Source organism: Danio rerio, chromosome 3 (genome assembly GCF_049306965.1).
Source record: "Danio rerio strain Tuebingen ecotype United States chromosome 3, GRCz12tu, whole genome shotgun sequence".
In the NCBI taxonomy this organism is placed as follows: Eukaryota; Metazoa; Chordata; class Actinopteri; order Cypriniformes; family Danionidae; genus Danio; species Danio rerio.
This window is the reverse complement of record NC_133178.1, coordinates 59,242,872-59,259,339: the sequence shown is the minus strand read 5'-3', so window position 1 is coordinate 59,259,339 and position 16,468 is coordinate 59,242,872. Positions and strand designations below refer to the sequence as shown.

General features: G+C 36.6%; 1 protein-coding gene across 8 annotated transcripts in view; it reads left to right on the top strand.

The window, feature by feature from the left end:
* The window catches only part of tex2 (testis expressed 2), a 52,418-nt gene that overhangs the window by 13,454 nt on the left and 22,496 nt on the right, over positions 1 to 16,468 (top strand). Inside the window, exon 1 of one of the 8 annotated variants that reach the window (XM_009299803.5) lies at positions 15,134 to 15,214. The exons of 6 other annotated variants lie outside the window; for them this stretch is intronic. The gene's annotated coding sequence lies outside the window, so the exon portion shown is untranslated. 8 annotated transcript variants of the gene reach the window in all.

Genomic DNA, 16,468 nt, shown 5'->3' with positions numbered 1-16,468 from the left:
CGTTGCTATGGCCACTATCAGCTGTTCCTACACACTCGTGGCAGTCAAGTTTTAAAATAGTTCAGCTTTTGCCACTGTGTAGATTAATACTGAAGGTGCGTCACTGTTTTTCTTTATGGTTAAGAATAGAGCAATATGCTGGTGTTAAACTGCACTGCTTTAATACACTCCTGCATTGGGCTCACACATACACTCTGCACCCTGACTACTTGTTGATAAGCTGTGCTGGGCATTTCTCTCTGTCTTACGCTAAACACAGTCGACCAATCACAACAGACGGAGTCATCTGACCAATCAGTGCAGATTAAAATTGCGCTAAGGAGGGATTTGGGAACAAATGAATCACTGAACGAATCATATGGGAGTCACTGGGATAATTATGCATGCATATCAGCCTGTTGTTGGAGACCCCTATAAGAGGCTCTTTAATATAACATGTAAAATTTTGTTTTAATTGCAAACATATTTTTATTAGAATTACATAGAACTACTCTTTTCCTAAAACATCTCAGTGTGATAACACTTCACATTTCTCTTATCACGGGTATGTTCTTTTAATTTTATTTGTAGCACCATACAGCAAAGTATGTGTGTTTTATTACATAATAAATGCAGTCATGGCAGAGCAAAAGTGGGCCCAGACCTGAGTGTTGATTGCATATGGTCTGTTTTTTTGCATCTGTCTCACTCTATCTGCTTCTGTTCTGCTCAGATTAGTCATCTGATTATGTTCACAATCCACTTTCAGGTCTGCATCTTGGGTTGTCTGCTTTGTCATGTTCTGTGTGGTTTCACAACAGTGATGTCTTTGTCCTGGTTGCGATAGCAGTGCGGTTATCCAGAAAGTGTTTTGTTAATCCTTAACAGCCACTGCCCTTTGACCAGTCTTCTGGTGATAGAAACTCTTTTTGCATTGATCTTAGATTATTTTTACGATAGCTGCTGGAGAATTTGTTTATTTTTCAGTAGGGTTTGAAACTAGAAAAGTTAATCAAACATGTAAAAAATAAAAATAAAAACATTTTAATAAGCATTAGCTCCTTTTTACACAGTGATACCGTTAAATAAAAACAACTCAACCGGTATATTCAAAAAAGCGCTGTTCACACAGACAAGTGCATTACGGAATTTTCCGGAAAATACCATTCACACATCCATTCCAAAATACCGGTAACTTCTGACATCATTAACCAGAAATGAGCTCTGGCTTTGTATTTTGTAAACATTTGACTACATTGCAAACTCTGTGGATGGATAAGGATTGTGAACAACTTCGATAAAAACATATAGAGAAACACTATTCTAAGTCGAGATGTTTATAATATGTGTGTGTGCTGGTGCTCAATGGCTGCTTTACGTGCACACACAGCAGGTTTGAAGGTAAACAAACATCGGCTTATCATAAGCATTTTATCGATAACTTTTTTTTACACAGTTGGCATTAAGAAGGAACAGAAATGTTATCTGACCAGTGTTGCCAACTATTTAAAGGCGCTAAGCTGTGAAACCATCACATCCAAGCGTTTCAGTCTGTTTAATAGCCTATGGTTAATAAAGCGGTATTTATATTTGCACTACACTTTACATATGCATGTCAATTTAACTAAATTTATTGCTGTTTGAACACTGTATATCAGTATAGATGTGTAATGAATGTGGAGTAGTCTCTCAGACGTAATAAACTCAGACAAGTTTCGAAACTGTCACTAAAATATCTGTGATTGTGAACAAGAAAAGAATAAATGGTCAAAACAAAAGAGAAGCAGATCGGTTTGATTGTACAAGGGAAATACCTCACACTCGCGGTGCTGAATCATTTGCCTTCTGTATGCAGAGGAGTGATCTACTCTCAAGCTGCAGGTGGGAGAGGCTGCTGTAGGTGGCATCATCCGCAGCTTGTTGAGAAGAGTAGGAAGGGTACAGTACAGACACATGAGAGTCTATAAAAATCTCCGGTAACACCCAAAAAAGTTGCTAGATTTGTCTCTAGTCGCATTTTTGAAAAATTTTGATGCTAGGGGGGTCTGAAAATTTGCTAAATATAGCGACAAAGTCGCTAAGTTGGCAACACTGTATTTGACTAACATCTAGCAGCTAAATGTGTCTGGAAAAATATTCAAAAGCTTTTATTTTCATAAACCGCATGGACGTGAATGTGACTGTTCTGATTGGCTAAAGTAGATGTTTCATGTCAGCGCCTTCTAGACGTGAACGTGCTCTTTCCGGCAATCTTCCTTCTGCGTTCACACAGAGCAGCATTTCGGCAAATTACCAGTAATAACAACTTCTCTTTCCGGAATTTTCAAAAAGGGTCTGTTCACACATACAGACCTTTCTGAAAAACTGCCGGTAATTTTCCGGAAAGGTCTGTATGTGTTAAAGGGGCTATTGTCAAGTGCAAAAAGTAGCCTCCTCTTGCTAATGAGGTGTCAGTAAGCCAAAGCATATTAAAACTCTATTAATGAACTACAAACTTTCAGCCAGGATACCCCCATTTCGAGTCATACAAGGTATATTGGGTATGATCCATTTGTTAAGATATGATTCTAAATGTTAAATAAAGAATGCATATGGACTTTCTGTAATTTATTTGTTACATTTAATTACTCAAGGAAAAAAAAAAAACGCTGAAGCTTTTTTGATATTTCTGGTCCTGGCTTTTTGTTCTTGGCTAATGTTTGGTTCTTGTTTCACTTTCCTTTGTCTTTCTTATTTAACCACGAAAACACAGTTGGTGACCAGCCTTGATGTGACCCTAAAGCACAGAATATTTCTGCATTCCAATGTTGCAATAGGATGTCACACTCTGTGGGATGTTTTTTAAAGCACAATTCCACATTTAATACTCTCACAATGCAGTCTACCGACCCTTACTGCAACACTGCTGTTCTTTAGACTTGGTGTTATTTTAATTCGAGTAACTGGTCACACCAATATTTTACTGGTCACATGTCTTCACATGATCCAAATTTGCATGGAACAGTAAAGTACTCCTTCCGTGAACTTTGGACTGCAATGAAATTGAGAAGAATTTGCATTTCCTGTCCACAGTGTCTGCATGCATATGAATGGAAGTCAAATGAACAAAATGTGTATTGTGACCGTCCCTTAACCATTAACCTAGGCAGTTGACAAGATTAACTGTATAAATCACAAAATATAACCAGACAGATACAACTTCAGTAAATAAATCATTTAAAAAATTACACATTTTTAAGCCCTCTGAAGTCAGGATTTCTTATTTAGGAATCTTTTAATTATTTGGTAGTTAAAGCAAAAGAGATCAACATGCTCATATAACAAGTTCAGTTTAAAATGTAAAACCATTACGTCATCTTTGGTTTAAGAGGTCATTGGGCAAGTCTTATGTCTTGTGACTGATTGCGTAGTTTCAGATTTAACCGCTAATGAGATTTGATTGTGTAAACAAAGCAGGGTCATTTCTAGCAGTTAGATACGTTTTTGTTCCTCATTTATTAATATTTTAATGCTTCACAAGTACTTTAATGGGTGGTGCAGTGGCTCAGTGGTTAGAACTGTTGCTTCACAGCAAGACACTCGCTGGGTTGAGTTTGCATATTCTCCTCATATATCTGTGTGGCTTTCCTCCGGTTTGCACCACAGTCCAGAAACCTGCGGTATAAGTAAATGTTAGATTAACTAAAATGACCAAGTGTGTGTGAATGGGAGAGTGTGTGGTTGTATCCCTGCACTGGGAGTTCACCAATGAGTAAGCCTATCATAATATATATTTTGTGTTGTATGATATATTGCACCAAAATATATTGTGATAAACGATATTATTGTCATTTTAAGACCATTTTTAGCCACTTATTATCAGTGTTGGGCAGTAGCATTGCTACAAGTAGTGAAGTTACTAGCTTAACTATATTTCTCAGTAGCTTTGCAGGAGCGTCGCTACTCTCTAAATCAAATAGCTTTTCAGTAGCGAAGCTATTTTATCAGTCAAGTAGCGCAGTAGCGTCCACACAATCTATATTTACAGATCACGGATCAATAAGTGACGGCACCGACATTCACGGAGCTGTGAGGCCAGTGTGTAGCCAGTGATAGTAAATTTATATGATGGCTAGAATGGTTGTTGCTAGAGCGGATACGTTTGCGGCCGGAAGTTAACGAGAATTATTTCTATTATTTATTAAATATCTCATTTGTTTTATTTTATTAACGTCTACCCCCACCCCAACCCTAAACGCAACCGTCACAGTAATGTAAAAACAGTTGTTGTACCGAGTATTAGTTATGTTATCTATTAAATAACCCAATAAAATTTCTTTTTAAATGCCTACCCCCACCCCAACCCTAAACCCTACCCTCACATTACGTTAAAAATATAAATTATTGTTACACAGTGTTATAAAAAAATGCTGCTTTATTAATGTGCATAGTGCACTTCCGGTCGGCCGCATATCTGATCTAGGCTGTTTCTCAATATGCGTTCTTCAGCGGTCCTCGTGTTCTCGTGCAACGTCATCATCAGCTGCCTAAGTTCAGTTCCAGTACTCAAGACCGCAAGTACGGAGGACGCGTGAAACTTCCCGGATGTGTTCTTGATATCGAGGACCACTGATGCAGACTTGAGCACCGAACTCGCTCTGGAAGTCCCAGAAGTCATTGCGACTGGAGGTGGGAAGCGCAGCATTTTATTTAGATTTATTATTAAAGTTCAGAGATATCACTTGTTTACCCTAGGAGTTTCCCTAAATGAAACGGTGAAAGTAAACATTACCATGAACATCTTAATAAAGGAATAAACACATTAAGAGTTGTTTGTTTGCTGAAATTCGTATTAAAATCTGTTTTATTTATATTGTGCAGAGTATATTTCTAATGTTTTTATGCAAAGTATATATTTTGGGGGGAAACAATAAATCATTGTTTGAGTGCTGTAATGTTTAAATAATTTCCATTTAAAACGCGTGAAGGTCACATGACCATCAGGAAGAATGCAGCATCCCATTTCTCAAAGGACGCGTTCTCTGTCCTCGTGGTCTCCTTAGTTCGTTCTTCCGAGGACACCTGGCAAGACCGATCTCCACAAGAAGGCAAGTCCGTTCTTGGAATTGAGAAACAGCCCTAGACTTTACCGGCTAGAATGAGGAATTCTTCTTCTTCCGGTTTTACGGTGTTCGACAACAAACTTTTTGGTGCGTTACTGCCACCTCTGGTTGGCAATGTCGCCAACCGAAACTTGCTTGATGTTAAGATGCAATAACATGTGTATATATATATATATATATATATATATATATATATATATATATATATATATATATATAATTTTAAAAAATCCCTTTACTATAGTATTTTAAATGTGAAACACCTGTTTTATTGGATTTTTTGTTTTAGCTGTTATACTATAATGTGTTTCTGTTTAGTACAGCATATTATTTAAAGTAAATAACTGAACTAAACTATTCTGCCTCATGTTTCATTGACAGTTTTATTGATCACTAAGATATGATTGACTTGGTTGCTTCGATTTCAAAATAAAAATGGCAAAAATAGCTTGGATGTAGCTGAGCTACTTTTGCCTTGTAGCTTTTAGCTTAGCTTGCTACATTTCCCAGGGGGTAGCTTTTAGTGTAGTTAAGCTACATTTTAAGGAGAGTAGCTAATAGCATAGCTCACTACATTTTTCAAGTAGCTTGCCAAACACTGCTCATTATAAAATGCCATGGTTCAAACATAATATCTTGAAAGTGGTGGCGTGTTTTAGAATAATAATTTAGGATAATAATGCACCAATACACAGCAAGACTGGTGACAGAATGATTTGATGAACATGAACATTTCCCATGGCCCGCACCGGATCTAAATATTATTGAGCCACTTTGGGGTGTTTGGGGAAGTAAGGAAATATTTTCCTTCATCAGTATCACGTAATGACTATTTTGCAAGAAGAATGGCTCAAAATACCTCTGGCCACTGAGAGTGCTTTCACACTAGCACTTTTGGTGCACACCCAGGTTCATTTGATGTCAGAGTACGGTACGTTTAACACGGGAACGTGTCTTCTGAACTCGAGTGCGCACCCATGAACCATACCTGAGTCTGCCTGAAAGAGGGGGTCTGGGGTACGGTTCACACAAACTCTGGTCCTGTTCACTTCTAGTGTGAATGCAATCGTACCAAATAATGGAAGTGGACCTCCAACAGTACAACAAACTATCGTGTGTGTTTGTGTATCACATACTGCACCTTGGGGACAAGCGGGACTGGGCCAGAGCAAACACAGAGATAGTATCTGCTTGTCTTCTCCAAACACAGCTTCTGCAGACACTACATTATGTTCTGAACGTTTATAATATTTTTATAATAATTTTATATAATAATTATAGAATATTTTTGACTGCGATGTGTGGACGTCTTTCCATTTTGGCGATTTGCTTTTGTGACCGTCACCTAGCAACAGCCGTAAACAAAACAGAAGTTCGATGACGCAAGCGCACCGGGGTTCAGCAGGAAAAAAGACAGTGTGAACACAAACCAGCTGAGAAGGTGGCAAGGGGGGACAATCGAACTTGGGTACGGTCCAGGCAAATGAACCAAATGTTAAAACACCCTGACTTGTATCTGTCATTCCCAAGGCGAATTGATGCTGTATTGGCCGTAAAATGAGGTCCTAAATCAATGAATTACATTACTGTACATTACTGCGTTCCTGAGTATGAACTCAAGAAGAACTTAATTTTGTCTGGATTTGATTTAAAATGGGATCATTTCAGTTTATCCTTTATTTTTGTTTTAAGTATACCCGGGTTTTTGTTGATTTTTAACATGGCTTGATTGCTCGGTCATGCAGCATTTTAATAACCAAATTAAAACAGTTAGTTTAAAAAAAAAAAAAAAAAAAAAAACAAGATGTCCGCTCTGCTTGGTTTCAGATATGTGCATTGACAATCAACTAAATTACCTGATTTCTGTCAAGTCTTTCAGAGGGGGTATACTTGTGGCATGCCAGGTACACAAAGATACTTAATTTATTGCAAACCATTGTGATGTATGTATTGTGAGATGCACATTTGCGATATTTGAATATATTGTGCAGCCCTATTTCCTATCAGTCTTGGCATATGTTGGCTTGACAAATAATCCATCCCGTTGATAACAAATGTGTGTCAGAAGCTGAATTTTTTTTGTTCTGGGGCACTCTTTATAATACATGAGATCGTCTGTCTCAACACTTGTCTGATAAGAGGAGGTGTTCTTAGTTACCTAAGCAGGTGGCTTCGCGTGGGCTTACAGGAAATGAATGAATGATAAGGAGGAATTATTGAAATACATGTCAGTGATCTTAAGAACTGATGCTAAAGGGAGCGAGATGCCAGTTGAATGACATTTACATTTATGAATTTGGCCGGCACTTTTATCCAGTTGAATTGAAAGTACAAAATTGAAATTGTTGACACACATAAATATCTCGGGGTCGTTATTGATAATATGTTGACATTTCAACCTAACACCCAGGCTGTCTATAAAAAAGTTCAAAGACTGTTTTTTCTGAGGAAACTTAGATCATTTCAGGTATGTACCTCTATGATGAAGCTGTTTTATAAACAATTTATTGAATCTATTTTATCTTTTTGCATTGTAGCTTGGTACGGTAATCTGAGAGTGTCAAGCAAGAACAGGCTGAGCAGCCTGGTGAAGGTGGCAGGCAAGATCATTGGTTTTAACCAGACTGGTCCAATGGTAATCTACCATAATTATGTTCTAAAGAGAGCTCAGGGTATCCTATGCACCCCGGATCACCCATTGTTCTCTGTATTTCAGCTGTAGCCATCAGGACGTCGTTTTAGGGTTCCTATTTGCAGGACATTTCTTTTATAATGGTGGCCATTAGGTCATTAAATGAGTCCAGGGGGAGGGGGATGTATCTACATACTGATGTATGGATGTTGTGTGGTAATATTTTATTAATGTGTACATGGAACTTTGCTTGTGTTATGGCACCTTGTTGCAATTTTGGTTTCCTTAACGGGATAATAAATCTGAGTCTGAGTCTGAGTACAAGGATCTTGCTTGTAATTCCCTGGGAATTGAATCCATAACCTTGGCATTGCTAGCACCATAGTTAACTGTTTATAATAAAAATATTTCTAAAGTGTCGATTAGTGGTTGATAATCATATACTGATTGAGTACAAAATAATCATTTCTCAAATGGCAAGGTTTAGTCTGTGATGAAGCAGGAAATAAGGCAGTAAGTATTGTATTACTGCTGTTAAACTTTGCTAAGTTATCCTGAGGCTAAGAGTGTAAACGTGTAATGTTTAGCTGCTGATGGTAGAGATGTAAATCATTAAATGAGGTATGAAAACACACATACAACATGGATTGCTTTTATTGTAGATTTATTTAATTGTTTTTAGTGTATTTGATAATATTGTTGTCAGTCAGAGTGTAGACCTAAGCTAAGAAATTACCTTTTCTCTTCCGAGTCAAAATTAATATTAAAAAAATGGTTAAATTGGTGGCAAATGGTTCTAGCAAATTTATATATTTAATATGTCTTTATAGGGATATTTCAACCAAAACAGAAAATTCTGTCATTATTTACTCAGTTACTTGTTCCAAACTTGTTTAGGTTTTTTTTATTTCTGTTGAACAATAAGATATTTTATAGAAAGATGGAAACCTGTAGCCATTGACTTTCAGTGTTTGTTTTCCCTACTATGGAAGTCAGTGGTACAGGTTTTCAGATTTCTTTTCAAAAATTATTCTTTAATGTTTAACAAAAAAAAAAAAAGAAGTTTGTATTTTTCATTATTTTGGGTGAATCTTTATTGTTGTGGACAGCGTTGAAATGTGTTTAATAAATATGAATGGTAAATACATTACAATCAAAATATAATTGGCATTTCTTTTTCTTAATGGAAGGAAATGCTCTGAAGGATGAACATGAGTCAGAAACCTGGTCATGAAATACAGTGACCACGTATCACCGTCCAGTCAAATCCTAGTTCAGACTTGTATTTTCATTTGTTTTGTATTATGTAACATTACTTCCTTTGCTAAATATCTTGAATATCATTGCCCTCCACGACAGAGTGTGGGCACCTCTGATTTGATTGGTTAAAGTTAAATCATCACTGACCTGATATTAAGCCAAGGTTAGACAGCTTTAGTGATAGATAGATAGATAGATAGATAGATAGATAGATAGATAGATAGATAGATAGATAGATAGATAGATAGATAGATAGATAGATAGATAGATAGATAGATAGATAGATAGATAGATAGATAGACGGACGGACGGACGGACGGACGGACGGACAGACAGACAGAAAAACAGGTAGATAGACAGACAGATAGATAGACAGATAGATAGACAGACAGACAGACAGATAGATAGATAGACAAACAGACAGAAAAACAGGTAGATAGACAGACAGATAGATAGACAGACAGACAGACAGATAGATAGATAGACAAACAGACAGACAGACAGACAGACAGACAGACAGATAGACAGACAGACAGATAGATAGACAGACAGACAGACAGATAGACAGACAGATAGATAAACAGATAGATAGACAGACAGACAGACAGACAGACAAACAGACAGACAGACAGACAGACAGACAGACAGACAGACAGACAGACAGATAGATCCTGTTTGTGTACCAGTGAATTGTGACAAATACACCAACATTCACAAGGCATTTTCATTTTAAAATGAAATAAACACAAAAATGTCTCAGTCAGACATTCTTCTCCATCATGTCAGTGTTTATAACTGTGGGTCTGGTGTTTGGTTGCACTGTTCCGCTGTCTCCTGATACTGGCACCGGGCATTCACATTAATTGAATGTGAATGCTGAAACTATGCCAGTATTTCAAATCAGCATTGTAGTGCTGTTATAAACCCCTCTCTCTGCTCCCATCTCTCGTTCACGCTGTGCTTGTGTGCTGCTTTCTTTCAGGGAGATGTCCACATGACATCCCGTTTACATCATTCTTCCATTTATGACGAGCGCTTGCATCAGACGTTTTCTCAAAATTCATCAATAAACGCTATACTGAATTTTCAAAACAAACTACTGGGCTGCTGGGTACATGATTCTGATTCAGTTGGACAGTGTTCACGTTAGACAAAAACTTTATTCAGGAAGTGCACAGATTAGTCGAAAGATTTACAGCTATTTTACAGAGGGTTTTATGAACTTGAACTACAACAAAGTCTGACATTAAAATAATTAATTGGCAGTGGTAATTCAAAACTCAGGGGAAAGGTAAACTCTTTGATAATGATAAAAAGAAGGGAAAAAAATTTTTTTTAAGCAAATTGGCAAATTATGATGATTTTTTATGTAAGACCAAAGCTTAAAAATCTGAAGAACTGGACTTAACCAAACATGTAGCCATTTGAAATTAACGCAAACAATGCATTTTAATCATAATTTGAACAAGGACACAACCAAAGATACACAATACCAGTCACTTATATAGTTTTGAATGGGGAAAATTGTAATGGTTAGTATAGCAAATGAAGCCCCACCTACAAGTACAGGAACCAATCATCATTCGCTGTAGTCTGACATTTTTTGAGGGGAGAAGCTCGGACCAGATGTGTGCTTTAACAACTGTTTATGTGGTCAACAAACACACTCTTCACACAATCTCAGCGATTACTTGCTTCACAGACATAAGAACTGTATCCACATAAAGCTAAAAATTCCTCTACTTTTAAATGAACCAACTGTACTTGGTAACAGTGAGTATGAAAACAAAAGCTGTTTGATTTTGTAATCTGTTTGACACAAACGCGAGGTACAGTCAAATGCACATCACATGACAGCAACTACAAAAAATACCCACAAAGAGTCACTTTCATTTCTGGAGGATAGTCGGCATCAAGAACAAGTTGTGAATTACTTCAGAAGAGCGGCACGATCTGATGAAGCATTATTTAGAGGATGTGTAGAATGGGCATAAATAAGGTTGTTGTCGTGATCTTGTTTAGTTTTGTTTAGTAAGTGCGCATGCGCATTAGCTAGGTCAACTTGAAAAAAAAGGCCATTTTGTTTGATTTGGAGGTTTACAAATGAAACTTATGAGACGGTTGTTGTTTAATTTTATTGGTGTTTCCAAATATATAATCGTAAGCTTGGCTAACAGTTTTGGAGAATTTGGTGTTTCCCCATTCAAACAGAATGCCAGAATGCATTTCAAAGATGGCCACCGAGTGAAATGACTTGCCTTAAAGGGACTTTGGTACTAAATACAGTACATGTAGCATGGATGCTTATTTTTAATTTGTCTAATTCCAAGGTGGCGAGGCAGTTGCGCAGTAGGTAGTGCTGTTGCCTAACAGCAAGAAGGTCGCTGGGTCGCTGGTTCGAACATCGCCACAGTGGAATGAACTGCTAATTACTCTGGCATAGTCTGCTTGTGCAGCAGATGCCCTCCCAGCCACAACCCATCACTGGGAAACTCACTCATTCACACACACACACACACGTACACTACGGTCAATTTGCTTACACAGTTCACCGCATGTCTTTGGACATTGGGGGAAACAGTAGCACCAGGGGTCACCAAACTTGTTCCTGGAAGGCCGGTGTCCTGCAGATTTTAGCTCCAACCCTAATCAAACACACCTGAACAAGCTAATCAAGGTCTTACTAGGTATGCATGAAACACCCAGGCAGGTGTGTCAAGGCAAGTTGGAGCTAAATCCTGGAGAGACATCGGCCCTCCAGGACCGAGATTGGTGACCCCCCCGACCTAGAGGAAACTAGGGCTGCTCGACTATGGGAAAATCATAATCACGATTATTCAAAACCAATATCAGTTGAAGTAAAAATTATTTGCCCTCCTCTGAATTTTTTTTATGTATAAATATTTCCCAAATGATGTTTAACAGAGGAAATTTTCACAGTATTTCCTATAATATAGAGAAAGGCTTATTTGTTTTATTTCGGCTAGAATAAAAGCAGGTTTAAATATTTTGAAACCTATTTTAATAGTTCAATATTATTAGCCCCCTTAAGCAATATATATTTTTGATTGTCTGCAGAATAAACTACTGTTATACAAAGACTTGCCTACTTACACTAATTAAGCCTTTTTGAATGTCGCTTTAAGCTGAATAATAGTATCTTGAAAATGTCTAGCAAAATGTAATGTACTGTCATCATAGCAAAGATAAAAGAAATCAGTTATTAGAACTGAGTTATTAAATCTGTTATGTTTAAAAATTGGGTTGAAAATAAATCTTTCCATAAAACAGAAATTGGGGGGAAAGGGTAGCTAATAATTCAGCAGGGCTAATAATTCTGACTTGAACTGTATATATGCACAGTTATTTTCCTCCCTGTGAATGAGGAAAGGGAAATAAATACAATAGAATAAAAATATGAAACAAGCCGTGCTTTAAGCATTTTCACTGTAAGAAATAAAAACTACAAAAGTCCTTCAGTCAAGAGCAGTGAGGGATTTTCTCCATCTGTTGTTTGATTTATGATAAAAACAGGCGGCAGCAGGAAAATTGCGCGCTGTCACTTTAAGAATAGTGCGGCTCTGACATGCAAACTTCACACAGAAATGCCTCCTGTCCCAGCTGAGACTGGAACCAGCAACCTTTTTGATGTGCAGTGCTAACCAATATTACAAATATTAATATTAGATACAATATTTCAGTGAATAGAGATTCTGTGGGACTATTGGGACATCTTATAAAAAATGTCTGCGATGTAATGGACAAATAAGTCAATAGTGTGCAATGTTTTTATGAAGAGTATGAGGAACATAAACATTGACCCATAACGAAGGACCGATGAAGCTGCTTCTGGCTGTGTACCCTAATTGCGTCCTGTCTCCCAGTTGAGGAAATGCATCTCTTTGCAGTCGTTGTTTTAGTGCTTTGCCCTTGACTGCTTTGATCAGCTTTAAATTCGGCGTTCTCTTTTGCTCCCTTTCATTCCTTGTTGTCAAAGTACTTCAAACGGTTCTCTTGCCAGTGCAGCATACTCTTTCTTCAAAGCTTGCCTTTATTATATATTCTTAAGACGGTTTTAGTCAACCCAAGAGATCATTAGATATATGGAAAATAACTCCAGTGTAATTAGTAAAAATATGATTGAGATGATTAGTTGGTTTCTCAGATCTGATAAAATAGACAGATAATACTGAAGCTTTTTTTGGCATGATAAGTGTGTTTTGGTTTAAAGCTTCATTAGTTTATCGTATTAAACATTACACTCCACTCCCTGTGGAGTACTGACCAGCTGTCCTATTGACTGCAGTGTGCCTTTGTTGACTTAACAAATACACTTATCTTCTTAGCTTGGTGTAGCGATAAGTGGACTTTGTCCCAGATCTTAAGCCACAAATGCCCAGCAATACAGTGTACACTAATAAATATATCTGTAAATGAATCATATTTTCCGTATTTTGTGGTTCATGTTTTATTTGTGCTTTTATTTGAGTATAGATTTTTGGATACTCTACCCACCTCTGCCAACGACTTATCTTAAATCTTCAAAAGGTGCAGGGTTCAACGCTAAGGATTTTTTGTACTGGTCTGATCGGGCCAGTAGTTCAGATTTTTACCTGCCCTGCCAAAATTTTCAATGGCCCCACCAAAAAAAAAAAAAGAACTTAATAGCTATATTTTAGCCGCATATTTTAAATAATGTGTCAAAAATAAAGTTTGTGAATTTACAATTTTAATACTTAAAAAAAAAAATAATCAAAGTGTTATGCAAACAAAAAGAGTAGTATGGAAAATGTGGAGGTATTTTATTACAGTTCGAAATTATTTAACAAAAGGTGGGCTGACTTGTCAAACTGACGGCAAACTGTGCAAAACATCACTTCATTTTTTTGGTCACGTTGTTCACATGTAAATGTCTGCTTCCAAGACATTAGAAACAGACATTTTCTTTTAGCCTTATATTTTGATATTGCCGCCATGTTGCTGTTTCTTCTCTGTTCTGGTTGTTACCAGGTTATGGAAAAAAATAGCATGCTCAAAACATCAAATCAGATAAGAGGAACCTTAAAGAAATATGTTGTTTACTACATCACAGACAAGGTATTGTTTAAAGACCTAAAAGCACAAACTTAAAATGCACGCAATTGACTAATAGTCGCAGACAAATTAAATGTTAGTGACAAGGCAGTACTGTCCCAATCGGGCCAGTAATGATCCTGTCTACTGTCCCAAGCGTCTCTCACGCTGGCCCTGGGCCAATGGGCAGTCCTTATTGTTGAGCCCTGAGGTGGTAAAATCGGTGCCCTTTAAATATGGAAACTGTTTCCAGTTTTTTTTACATTATATATATAATTAAAGAGAAGGTTTGACATCTCCGATTGCTATTTCCCTCATAACAAATTTTTACACACACATTGCCGTTATCCCTTGAAGCCCTGAATAATTAAACCATCTAGTAAAAGAACTTACTGTAAGTACAAAAAACTGCAAGTTTTGGACACCTTTAATGTAACGTAACTGCCACATTATTTCATTTACTAAAAGCAATGAAACATTCAACATTACTGAACATGAAAAGCACATATCCCGTTCTTATGTGTTAAGAAAGTGATACTAGAAGATAACATTTAATAAACACCTCATTTACTATGCATAACAATAACCGCAGATCTTCCCAGAATCCCTAACTTGCACAGTTCTCATGCTGCTTAAAAGAGCTGTGCATGTGACTGTTCAGTCAATGGCTTGATTATGCAGATGCATAGACAGTATGGGAACATCAGTACTAGTACATATCTATACATTTGTACAGATTAAGATTAATTAAGGTCACTTATAAATTGAATATGCAGAGATTATGATTCTCCACAGCTGAACACTGCACATTAGTACAAAATAGAACACAACAACCTTTTATATGTCAACAGATAATGGTTTATATTATTTCTTTATGATCTCTTAAATAATATTAAATTGGTTTTGGCACTGTGTTGTCCTATTTGGTGTAGTTTTTTGTTCATTTTTAAATCTATGTCTTTTATTATGTGATGTCTTTTAGTTTGAAGTTTATTCCTGTTCATAGTCCAGTCCAGTTCATTGTTTCCTGTCCCCTTTGTTCCTCATTCCTGTCTTTGATTGTGTTCAGGTGTTCCTTGTTTGTGTCATTAGGTCTGTTGCGTATGCATAGTCCACATGTTTCCTTTGACTGGTGTCTAGCTTTGGCTTTATGTAATCTTCTTCTTTGGTGAGTCTGTTGTTTTGGGATTTGTCAGGTTGAAATAATCTAAAGTCTTAATTAGTCTTTAGATTATTGAATTGTGTGTGTGAGTATATTTAAAAATAAAGCTGTGTTTTGACTCACCTGAAAGTGGAATGTTGCATTTATGGCTGGCACAAACTGGTTAAGCATGTATTGTTGCAAGCATACTTACATGACTTGTGTAGCCTGATGGGTGATCAGACAAGACCGGCATGAATGTGTGTCATGCCTTACGTTGTACTGATAAACGGCAGTAGTTTGAACCAGTCTGTTAAAGGGGAAAATTCATCTAAAAACTAAGAAAAAAAATCTTACTACTTGCCCAGTGAGGTTAAGCTGGTTTTATATTCACACATTCAGACTTTCTCCTAAATAATTAATAGTTTAATTTCAGAAAAGTGTTCTTGGCAGTTTCTAAATAGTGAAATAATATAAGCAGCCAATGACTATCAAAGAACAACATTGTTTACAGTCAAATAAATAGTGCTAATGTTGTCTTGAAGTCATACTTGCATTTGATTTCAGTCCAAATATTCATAGTACCATGGTAAACAAATAGAGGTAAAGTTGGCATTATATGCGCACATTCGGACTTTTCCCTTAATAATATAATTTAATAAAAGTATTATTTACAAAATCTAAATAGCGTAATCATATTAGCAGCAAATGATCAAAGTACAACATATGTTCACGGTCAAATAAACAGTGTTGTCATACTTGCAAGTCATACTTGCATGCTAATTCCAATTGAATATTCAAAGTAACATGGTAAACAATATAGAGAATTCTAAATGAACAATTGTGCGAATTTAAAACCAACTTTGCCTCTATGGTAAACAATACAGGGAGCATGTCATTAGTTGCCACTGAATGAATTTGTGAATTTAAAACCAACTTAACCTCAGTTACTTGCCCTCTTGCCACCCCAAATCTAAAAAGTCTTGTTTCTTTATACACAAACAATCACATTTTAGCAGGAAATAAATTTGATCTGTGTGTCCATTCAATTCAAATGTTGACCTTCTAAAACAAAAACAAAAACACACAAAAATGCAATGTGATTACTGTGATGCATATGACTTTGAGAGACTTAATGCCTGCTCTAATGAAATGTAAAGTATTCATTTTTGGGTGATGTATTATATGTGCAGAGTTACTGAAGTTTGTCCTGCGCGTTTGCGTTTTTTTTTTTTAGTTCTTTGGTTTGGTGCGTTAATCTGATCGTTACTATTATTCAAA